The sequence below is a fragment of the Macaca nemestrina genome, chromosome 2, assembly GCF_043159975.1.
Source record: "Macaca nemestrina isolate mMacNem1 chromosome 2, mMacNem.hap1, whole genome shotgun sequence".
Lineage (NCBI taxonomy): Eukaryota > Metazoa > Chordata > Mammalia > Primates > Cercopithecidae > Macaca > Macaca nemestrina.
This window is the reverse complement of record NC_092126.1, coordinates 27382046-27392762: the sequence shown is the minus strand read 5'-3', so window position 1 is coordinate 27392762 and position 10717 is coordinate 27382046.

Genomic DNA, 10717 nt, shown 5'->3' with positions numbered 1-10717 from the left:
CAGTCTTGCCTTAGATTTTATGGGTGGATTCATCTCAACTAAATACAATTCCTTTTAAGACTTTTATAAGAGAAGGAATAATGTTGCTCTCCTATCAATTAGTCCTGAACTCAGTTTTGTGTAAGATGTTTTGAATGGTAAAATGCTGTCACATTTGGCATTTGATAGAAAAATAACATGATACCTCTGTATTGTTTTTTAATCAGGCCATAACATTCACCAAGCCCTAGGGATATTAGAATAAAACTATTAGAGAAGTGTCAATCACAACATTCTTTCCTTCTTTCCCAAAATAATTACTTATTAAGTACTACCTCTGCACAGGGCTTTCTGTTGGACACAGAAGATGAAGTATAGGAGAAGGAATTCCAGTGATAATGTGAAGAGCCTTCTCTTTAAGAAACCTACAGATTGGTAAATGAGATAAATGGGTATAAGAAGAGCTGACACGTCATAATTTTTTTCCAGGGGGCAGGGTAGAAAGAAACCTGGAAGAGTTTAAAAGCAAGAAAGATTATTTCCAGCAGGGAGATTGAGAGAGGCTTTGAATAGGAGGTTATAAAAAGATTGCAAAGTAAAAGAGCTAGAATTAGGTCATTTCTTTGAGTCAAGAAAAATACACTTGAAGACTCTGTAAAGTAAATCCATTGGTGGAAGCAGAATACTGTTATTTGTATTTGTTTTGGTCATTGTAGAAGCACCAGAGATTGCTGAACAAAGGACCTGAAAAATGCCCAAGTCTTCATTTCCAGTTTTCATTTGGTGACTTACAGATGATTTGGGGGAAATTTATTTATGGGTTAGAAGGGCTCCTATTACAAAATAGCAGAGTAGAGTAGTGGCCGGGCGCGGTGGCTCAAGCCTATAATCCCAGCACTTTGGGAGGCGGAGACGGGCGGATCATGAGGTCAGGAGATCGAGACCATCCTCGCTAACCTGGTGAAACCCCGTCTCTACTAAAAAGGAAAAACTAGCCGGGCGAGGTGGCGGGCGCCTGTAGTCCCAACTACTCGGGAGGCTGAGGCAGGAGAATGGCGTGAACCCCGGAGGCAGAGCTTGCAGTGAGCTGAGATCCGGCCACTGCACTCCAGCCTGGGCGACAGAGTGAGACTCCGTCTCAAAAAAAAAAAAAAAAAAAATGGCAGAGTAGTTTATTCATTATTATTTAATTCATTTATTCATTCTTTCACTCATATGTTTTCTAAAACATATTAATCGATCATCTATGACATGAAAGGCACTGAGCTGGATACTAGGGATACTGTGGACAGAGTGACTGGACCTAGTTCCTGCCCTCATAACATATACTATGCAGATCTTTGTTACTCCAAGTGTGTCTGGTTGACGGGAAACATCAGCATCACCTGTGAACTTTGAAAAAATGCACAGCCTCTGCCTCAGCCTTATGGAAATAGAATCTGCATTTTACCTAGATATCCTCAGTTACATTTTATCCATAGTAAAAACTGAAAAGAAGTTGGAACTGTAGCCCTAAATAGAGCCAAGCAAGTAGTCTGCAAGCTCAGGTGTCTTGGTCAAACACTCAGGAGAACAGGGAAAGGATCTATCTGCAAGGCTTTTCTTTACTGAGAAAGGGTTATGGTTTTCAAAATAAACTCCACTTAAGACGACTATCTGAAGGGGAGAGCTAAATCCAAAGTATAGCAAATGTGAACACTATAGAGTGACAAAACTGATGAGTTCAGATCTCTTACTCTAAATGCAACTAGAGAGGAATCTTAAAGTATCTCCAGCAGCCTAATAATTTGTTTCTTCAACTAAATATGATCAACTGTTCTCTTTCCTTATCTAGAACCTGTGCTTTGTCAGGCTCACCTTGGGCAAATATTATCTATCCTTCAGTAACCAGCATGAATAACACCTTCTCCTTGGAGTCTTTCTCAATATTCTAGTTAGAGCCAACCTTTTCTGCCTTTAAATTACCCCAGCAATTGACATGCATCTCTCTATGATATTGACATATTCTGTCTCAGTGTGCACATGTGCAAGTCTATGACTTATTTCCCTCTCAATAATGCCTTTAAGAAAAGCAGGACCATGCCATATCTCTAATATACATAGCACTTGACATGTTATTATGCACACAGTAGGTTAATTATGCTTGTTGAATGAATTGAGACATGTAAATCACAACTACATTTTTATACATATATTTAAGTAGAGATTCACACACATTAACAATGCTTAGTGGCAGGCCTTGAAAAGTACAAAATAATATTCAACTCAAAGTTTTCTTACTATGGTTAAAAGTTATATCCAGAGTTTTACCATGTGCAGTAGAATTACAAATGAAATCTACAAGGTGTTTTGAATCTAGTTGAAGAGGCAAGGCATTTTACCCCAAAGAATATTTAATGGCAACAGAATGAAGAATATAATACAGTTACTAACTGAGCATTATTAAATGCTGAAGTGCAAAATAAGGACTATGAAGATTTGGAGGGTAGGCAGGAATAAATCAGTGTTGTTCAAAATTTCCCAAGAAGTGGGTAGAATAGGTGAGGCTTGAGTTGGGATTTTAAGAATAGATAGTATTGAGTTGAAGAAGATAGGTGTGTAAAATCTTTATACACATATTGTAAGTGAGGGAAGAGTAAGAAAAACAGCTGCTCTCAAAAGGAGACTTGATGTTATAAGTCTTGAAGGGAAGACACTTATGTCAGGTTAAGTTTTCCAAAGACGGTCACAATAATCTCTCTCTTCTGCATGCTCATGAACTGTGATCTTGTCAATTGTCAGTCAAAAGGAGGGTCTATGTCTCCTCCCCTTGAATCTAAACAGGTTTGTTATTGCTTTAATCAATGGAGTAGAGTGGAAATAATGCTAGGTGACTTCCAAGGCTAGGTGCTAAAAGGCCAGGCAGTGTCTGCCTGATCTCTTGGAATGCTCACTCTCTGATGCTTTCTTTTTGGGATGATCCCTCTTGGAACCCAGCTGCTGTGCTGTGATAACCCCAAGTCATGTGATGGGTTCATCTGTATGTGTTCTGGTCACTAGCCCAGCTGAGCCCAGTCTTCAAGTCATCCAAGTCCAGATAAGAGGCATATGTGTAAAAAGCCTCCATGTTATCCCAACCCCCAACCATATTGAGTCACTGCTAGCCCTTTTAGTCTCCCCAGCTAAAGTTCCAGACATTATGGAACACAGATAAGCCATCCCCAATGAGTCCTGCTCAAATTTCTGACTCATGGAATCTGTGAACATAATAAAATAATTGTTTTATACATGTCACAAATTTTTTAAAATGCAGAATTAAATAATTGAAACAGGCTGGATACAGTGGCTCATGTCTGTAATCCCAGCACTTTGGGAGGCCGAGTCAGGTGAATCACTTAAGGTCAAGAGTTTGAGACCAGCCTGACCAACATGGTAAAACCCCATCTCTACTAAAAATACAAAAAAATTAGCCAGGCGTGGTGGCACAATCTTGTAGTCCTAGCTACTTGGGAGGCTGAGGTGGGAGGATTGCTTGAGCCCCAGAAGCAGAGGTTGCAGTGAGCTGAAATCGCGCCACTGTACTCCAGCCTGGATGACAGAGACTCCATCCCACCCCCCCAAAAAATAATAATCGAAACAACTCTGATTTCCCATCTTTTGAGGGACAGTATAGCATGATGGAAAGAGCACATATTTTGGAATTAGAGTATCCTGGGTTTGAATTTCAACTCCCTCATTTTCTTACCTCTGGATATTAAGTAAATTAAATAGTTTGAGAACCAGCATCCTCATCTCTAAAATGGGGATGGCCATACTACAGAGTCATTGGCAAAATTAAATGAGTTAAAAGGTATGAGAGTCCACATATAAAATAGATGCCCAATGTGTTGTAGGCATTATTACTAGTATTAAAATCTGAAGTGGTCTTGGTCTTGCCGTAGGGATCGCCACCATTTACATGAGCCATGAGGATATGGGAGGAGAATGCATGTGGACAAAGGTTCTGTGCATGTAAATGAAGGCCTTTTCCCTTGTAAGAGTTTACTCAAGAGCTCCTAAATTATACAGATAACAACAATAATAATGAAACTTAAATTATGTTTTGTAGTTTATGCAGGGCTTTAGCACAGTGGTCCCTTAACATTTTGGCACCAGGGACCAGTTTCATGGAAGACAATTTCTCTACTGGGTTGAGTAGGGCAGGGGATGGTTTTGGGATTAAACTGTTCCACCTCAGATTATCAGACATTAGTTATATTCTCATAAAGAACACAACCTAGATCCCTCGCATGTGCAGTTCACAATATGGTTCATGCTCCTATGAGAATCCAAAGATGCTGCTGACCAGTAGTTGGAGCTCCATCAGTAATGCTTGCTGGCCCACTGCTCACCTCCTGCTGTGCCGCCCAGTTTCCAACAGACCACTGGTATCCGTCTGTGGCCAGGGGGTTGGAGCCCCTTGCTTTGGCAAATGTAACTCTATTTGTATATTGGCACAGTCTTATGAGGAAGATAATCCAATTACACCATTTTGTAGATGTTTAGAAGTAGCAGCTGTGGTGAGTAGTTCAGCATTGGGCCATGATGCCAATTCCTGAATTCAAGTTCCAGCTTTCCCTCTCATTAGCCATGTGACATTGAGAAGGGTAATTAAACTTTCTTGCACCTCAGTTTCATCACCTCTAAAATGGCAGTATTGTACTATTTTTGGAACTGTCTTGAAAATTAAATACAATCATACATATAAAGCACTCAGAACAGTGCTGTGCATAGAGTTGGGTGTTCAATAACATGTTATTGTTACAGATTAGGCTTTCAAGGGGTTACATTCTCTAGGACTGCACCGGTATAAATACCATCAAACCTAGGCCTTTTGCTGTAAGTCTTTTTTGTTTAGGTGAAGACTGATCAATGTGCCTCTTGGGATAATGGCTGCTATTTTAAAACACTTTTTTTCTTTACTCTGAATGTTCTTATGGAAGCTATTTGTGCAAATTCAGATACTATACTACTTAAGAATTTTACCCAAGGATGATATAGGCCAGTAGCTCTTGCAGTTTATGTGTTGTCTTTAGCAGGAATGCTTTCCTTAGAAAGACTGCCCTGAACACAAATTCTTGACTATTAAAATTCCCTTTGTGGATGCTTCATCTTGATAAGAAACCAAAGACCTTGTTTCTTCCTAGATATTGGGACCATCGTCCCCTGTCCTGTTACAGTTAGATCTTGAAGATGGTTTTTAGGTCATCCAAGGAAAATGTTCCTTGAAATGAGTTTCTTAACTCTTAGTGCTCTTTGTTTCGATTTTCATCTATCTCTGCAGCCTTTCCAGACAGTGGTTCGTCTCCTGACAATGGCCTCCCTAATGCATGAGACATACTAGTAAAACCTCATTGAACCTCATTATCATCTCTTTTGCATGCTCCTCTATGAGCATATCTCCCCTCTTTCCATTTTATGTTTTCTTCACTCTCTTGGTGTGTCAATAACCTTTTAATCATCCCTATTTTGCTGTGTTGTATAAAATATATATGGCTTCTCTATTCTGCACTTTCTTATTTGTGGGATGTCATATTATCTGTCAGTGGAAATGGTATGCAAATACATTGCTGAAGGTGACTTATCTCAGACCTTGTTTTCTTCCACAGGGGGAGAAAAATGTCAGTCTTTAATGAACTCGGAGCTAAAGTAGATTAGCCATTTTCTTCAGGTAAGATGGATGATGCTATCAACATTATTAAGTCACTAGGTCTGAATTTCTCTGTATGTAAATCCAATGTAATAAGTGCTATTAACATACTTGCCAATCTGTCTCACTGACATATTTTAGTATTTTCGCTAAAAGCTAAAGTAATACTAGTCCTGATTAAACAATTTACTTCATTCAGTTTACTTCTTACCTATTCTCATCTGGCAATAGGCATTATTTCTCAATGAGTTCAAAATATACTACATGACAGAAAGTTTGTCCTACTTCTTAAAAACAGTTGTTATATCAGCAGATTAATGAGAAATCTCTTTTATGTAACTTCATTTTAAGAAGTTTAGTAAGGATTTTTGTTTTTGTTTTTATGTGTATATAATGTATCCCTTCGGTATTTTTGCAACCCTAAGAAAAGAGCAGCTCATGTAGAAAAGAATGTTTTGGGCTATGATGGCAGAAATGGATGGATGATGCCTTTCTGGAAGAGATTGAGAGACTATTTCTTGCAACCATTGGACCTATTACTGCAAAGAGTTGAGTAAAAGGAACAAATCAGTACATTTAATGTATGCAAAATGGGTGTCAGGGGAAAGCGAGTTAAGGTAAAGTTTTCAAAAAGCCTAATAAGTATCTTCTGCTATAGGCTGTTTCCTTTATTCACTTGTAACAGCATTCTTCTGCCAATGACCCAAGCTGCCCATTTCACTTACTTTCTTTATGAAAAGAATATTCAAGGGAAAATTCAAAGAAAAAGCTTTTAGAGTTTCGCTGGCATTTGCAGTATTTTATCCCTTCACTTACGGAGATATTTTAGTAAAAGCATAACTTTTTCCATTTAGTAGTAGGTGGACTTACTTCTTCCTAAGGTGAAATTTGTTTCTGGGTGACTCTGTGTAACTTCTCAGCAAAGTTTTGCCTTCAGATTTTTCTTTTTGGTTTGAATCCAGTTTAGTAATTGGTGAGAGCCACTTGTGCTGTTAGATACCTACTGATTCTTATATGCTGACATAGTGAGTTGGGAATGACCGCTGAGAAACTGAAATTAGAATTTGACTCTTCTGACTTCTAATAGGAGTTAGAAGTTGAATACTTGCAACATAATGTCATTTCATTCACTAAAGAAATGTGCTTATGTTAATATATGTAGTGCAGAATTTCTTGTTATTATTAGAAATAGGTTGGGTAGAGAATTAGGAGCAAAAATAGAAAGGTAGAAAACTGTTCATGGATTCATTCCTAAATTTACTTGGAAGAAGAAAAAATTAATGGAAATGACTGTTCTTTTATGGTGTTTCTATTCCTTAAAGAAATGATGAGCTGAGCAAAGAAAGAAAAGGTGCTCGCCTATATTTTATCTCTCATTTACATATAAATATGGTTCTGATTAAAATACGTTTTGGTGGCACTGACTGGGTAGAATTTATCTGTGAAAAAAAAATAACCTGAAAAGGATAATGTTTTATTGTTTGGTATTATCAATGCTACAACTCCAATTCTTTATAGAGTTTAGTCCTGTGCAGATTCTGTAGAATTACTAATGCTTCCTGCCTTATGTGGCTCACATCTTTACAGGGGAGCTTAATCTGAAGTTTGGCATGCTCTTTTTATCTGTGTTTTGTTTTGTTTTGTGTTTGCATGACAATTCTAACATTTTCTATTTTCTCTTTTCTAAAGAATTTTAATCCATTGAGGTCAAAAAGCTTTATTGATACTTTCTGCTATGCTTTAGGTAAATTTAGGGTGCAGTTTCTTTGGTGGGAGAGAGCCATAGGAAAATTATTTCTTGCCACCTATTGGAGAATGGGAAACTTGAAAGGACAACTACATCAGTGTAAATAGGACCAGCTGGTCTAATGGCCAAGTGGTGCTCATTCAAAGTGGCCAACCTTTGTGCCATACTCTTGCTGCTTATCTGAACAGTGAAGGGGATTCAGTATGTTAGGTATTTCTGCTGTGGAAGTCATTAAGCTCAATGGATTGGGTATAGTAGGTGTGTAATCTAGAGCCCTGCTTTTCAAAACATGGTTCATGGACTAGTAGCAGTGACATCACCTGGGAACAGGTTGGACATGCAGAACCCCCAATTCCACCCAGGCACTACTGAATCAGAATGTGCATTTCAATAATATCTCAGGTGATTTACATATGTGCATTAAACTTTGAGAAGTACTGGTCAAGAAATCCTTCTTGGCCAGTTGTGGTGGCTCACGCCTATAATCCCAACACTTTGGGTGAAAGAGGCCAGCAGATCACGAGGTCAGGAGATCGAGACTATCCATGCTAACAGGTGAAACCCACTCTTTACTAAAAATACAAAAATTAGTTGGGCATGGTGGCATGCACCTGTAGTCCTGGCTACTTGGGAGGCTGAGGCAGGAGAATCACTTAAACCTGGGAGGTGGAGGTTCCAGTGAGCTGAGATCGCACCATTGCACTCCAGCCTGGGTGACAGTGAGACTCAGTCTCTAATAAAATAAAAAAATAAAAAAAAAGAAAATAAAGAAAATGAAAAAGAAATACTTCTTTACTCCCTTAACAAGTTCTCCAATCATAATAGCTGTAATAACAGCACTAATAATATTTATGTACCAGAAGTCATATCATTTAATCTTCAAATTGTACCTGAGGGGCATTTTTCCTGTCATCCCCGTTTGATAGTTGGCACTCAGAGAGGTCACACAGGAAGGCATTTATTCATGAGGTTACTGAGATAGGGTCTTCTTCACATTGGCTTTTGTTCTCTTTTTTAAATTTTAAATTTTGGGGGTACATAGGAGGTGTATATATTTATGGCATACATGAGATATTTTGATATGGGCATGCAATGCATAATAATCATATCAAGATTTATCCATCACCTTAAACATATAGTTTTTGTGTTATAAACAACCCAATTATACTCTTTCAGTTATTTTAAAATGTACCATTAAATTATTATTGACAAGAGTCACCGTCTCATGCTATCAAACACTAGCTCTTATTCGTTCTTTGTGGCTATTTTTTGTACCCTTTAACTATCCCCACATCCCCCTACCCCTTCCCTTCCCAGCCTCTGATAATCATCCTTCTACTCTATTTCCATGAGATCAATTGTTTTAATTTTTAGCTCCCCTAAATAAGTGAGAATATACAAAGTTCGTCTTTCTGTACCTGGCTTATTTCACTTAACATAATAATCTCCAGTTCCATCCACGTTATTGAAAATAACAGGATCTCATTCTTTTTCATGGCTGAATAGTACTTCGTTGTGCATATGTACCACATATTCTTTATCCATTCATCGTTGATGGACAATTAGGTTGCTTTCAAATCTTGGGTATTATGAATAGTGCTGCAGTAAATGTGGAAATGCAGATATCTCTTCCATATACTGATTTCCTTTCTTGTGTATATATACTTAGCAGTGAGATTGCTGGATCATATGGGAGCTCTATTTTCAGTTTTTTTCAGGAACCTTCAAACTGTTCTCCATAGTAGTTATACTAATTTACATTACCATCAACAGTGTACAAGAGTTTACTTTTCTCTACATCCTTGCCAGCATTTGTTATTGCCTGTCTTTTGGATATAGCTGGGGTGAGATGACATCTCATTGTAGTTTTGATTTGCATATTTCTCATGATCAATAATGTTGAGCACCTATCCATATGCTTGTTTGCAATTTGTATGTCTTCTTTTGAATCTATGCAGCTCTTTTGCCTACATTTAAATCAGATTATTATATTTCTTTCCTATAGAGTTATTTGAGATCTTTTTATAGTCTGGTTATTAATCCTTTGTCAGATGAGTAGTTTGCAAATATTTTTTCCCATTTTGTGGGTTGTCTCTTCACTTTATCAATTGTGTCCTTTGCTGCGCAGAAGCTTTTAATTTGATGTGATTGCATTTGTTCATTTTTGCTTTGGTTGACTGTACTTGTGCAGTATTGTTAAAGAAATCTTTGCCCAGTCCAGTGTCCTGGAGAGTTTCTCCGGAATTTTTTTTTTTTTTTTTTTTTTAAGTAGGTTTACAGTTTGAGGACTTAGGTATAAGCCTTTAATTAATTTTGATTGGATTTTTGTATGTGGCAAGAGACTGGATTCTGATTTAATTCTTCTACATATTTATATCCAGTTTTCCCAACACTATTTATTGAAGAGTCTTTATTTTCCCCAATGTATGTTTTTGGCACCTTTGTCAAAAATGAGTTCACTGTAGATGTATGGATTTGTTTCTGGGTTCTCTATTCTGTTCATTCGTCTATGTGTCTGTTTTTATGCCAGTAACATGCTGTTTGGTTACAATAGCTCTCTAGTATAATGTGAAGTCAGGTAATGTGATGCCTTTAGTTTTGTTATTTTTGCTTGGGATAGCTTTGACTATTCGGGGTCTTTCACGCTTCCACATAAATTGCAGGATTACTTTTCCTATTTTGGGGAAGAGTGTCATTCGTATTTTAATATGGATTGTATCAAATCCATAGACTGCTGTGGGTAATATGGACATTTTAACAATATTTATTCTACCAATCCACGTACGTGGAATATCTTTTAATTTTTTGTGTTCTCTTTCTTGCATCAGTGTTTTATAGTTTTCATTGTAGAGATCGTTTACTTCTTTGGTTATTTCCTAGGTATTTAACTTTATTTATAGTTATTGCAAAATGGGATTGCTCTATTTCATTTTTAGATTGTTCACTGTTGGCATACAGAAATGCTACTTATTTTCGTATGTTGATTTTGTATCCTGCAACTTCACTGAATTTATCAGTCCTAATTAATTTTTTGATGGAGTCTAGGCTTTTCCAAATAAAGGACCATATCATCTGTAACCAAGGATAAATTGACTTCTTCCTTTCCAATTTGGAAGCACTTTATTTTTTTCTCTTTTCCGATTGCTCCAGCTAGGACTTCCAGTACTACATTGAATAACAGTGGTGACAGTGGGCATCCTTACTGTGTTCTGAATCTTAAACGCTTTGAGCTTTTCCCCATTCAATGACACTAGTTGTGGGTCTGTTTTATATGACTTTTATTATGTCAAGGTATGTTCCTTCTATACCAAGTTGTTTGAGGG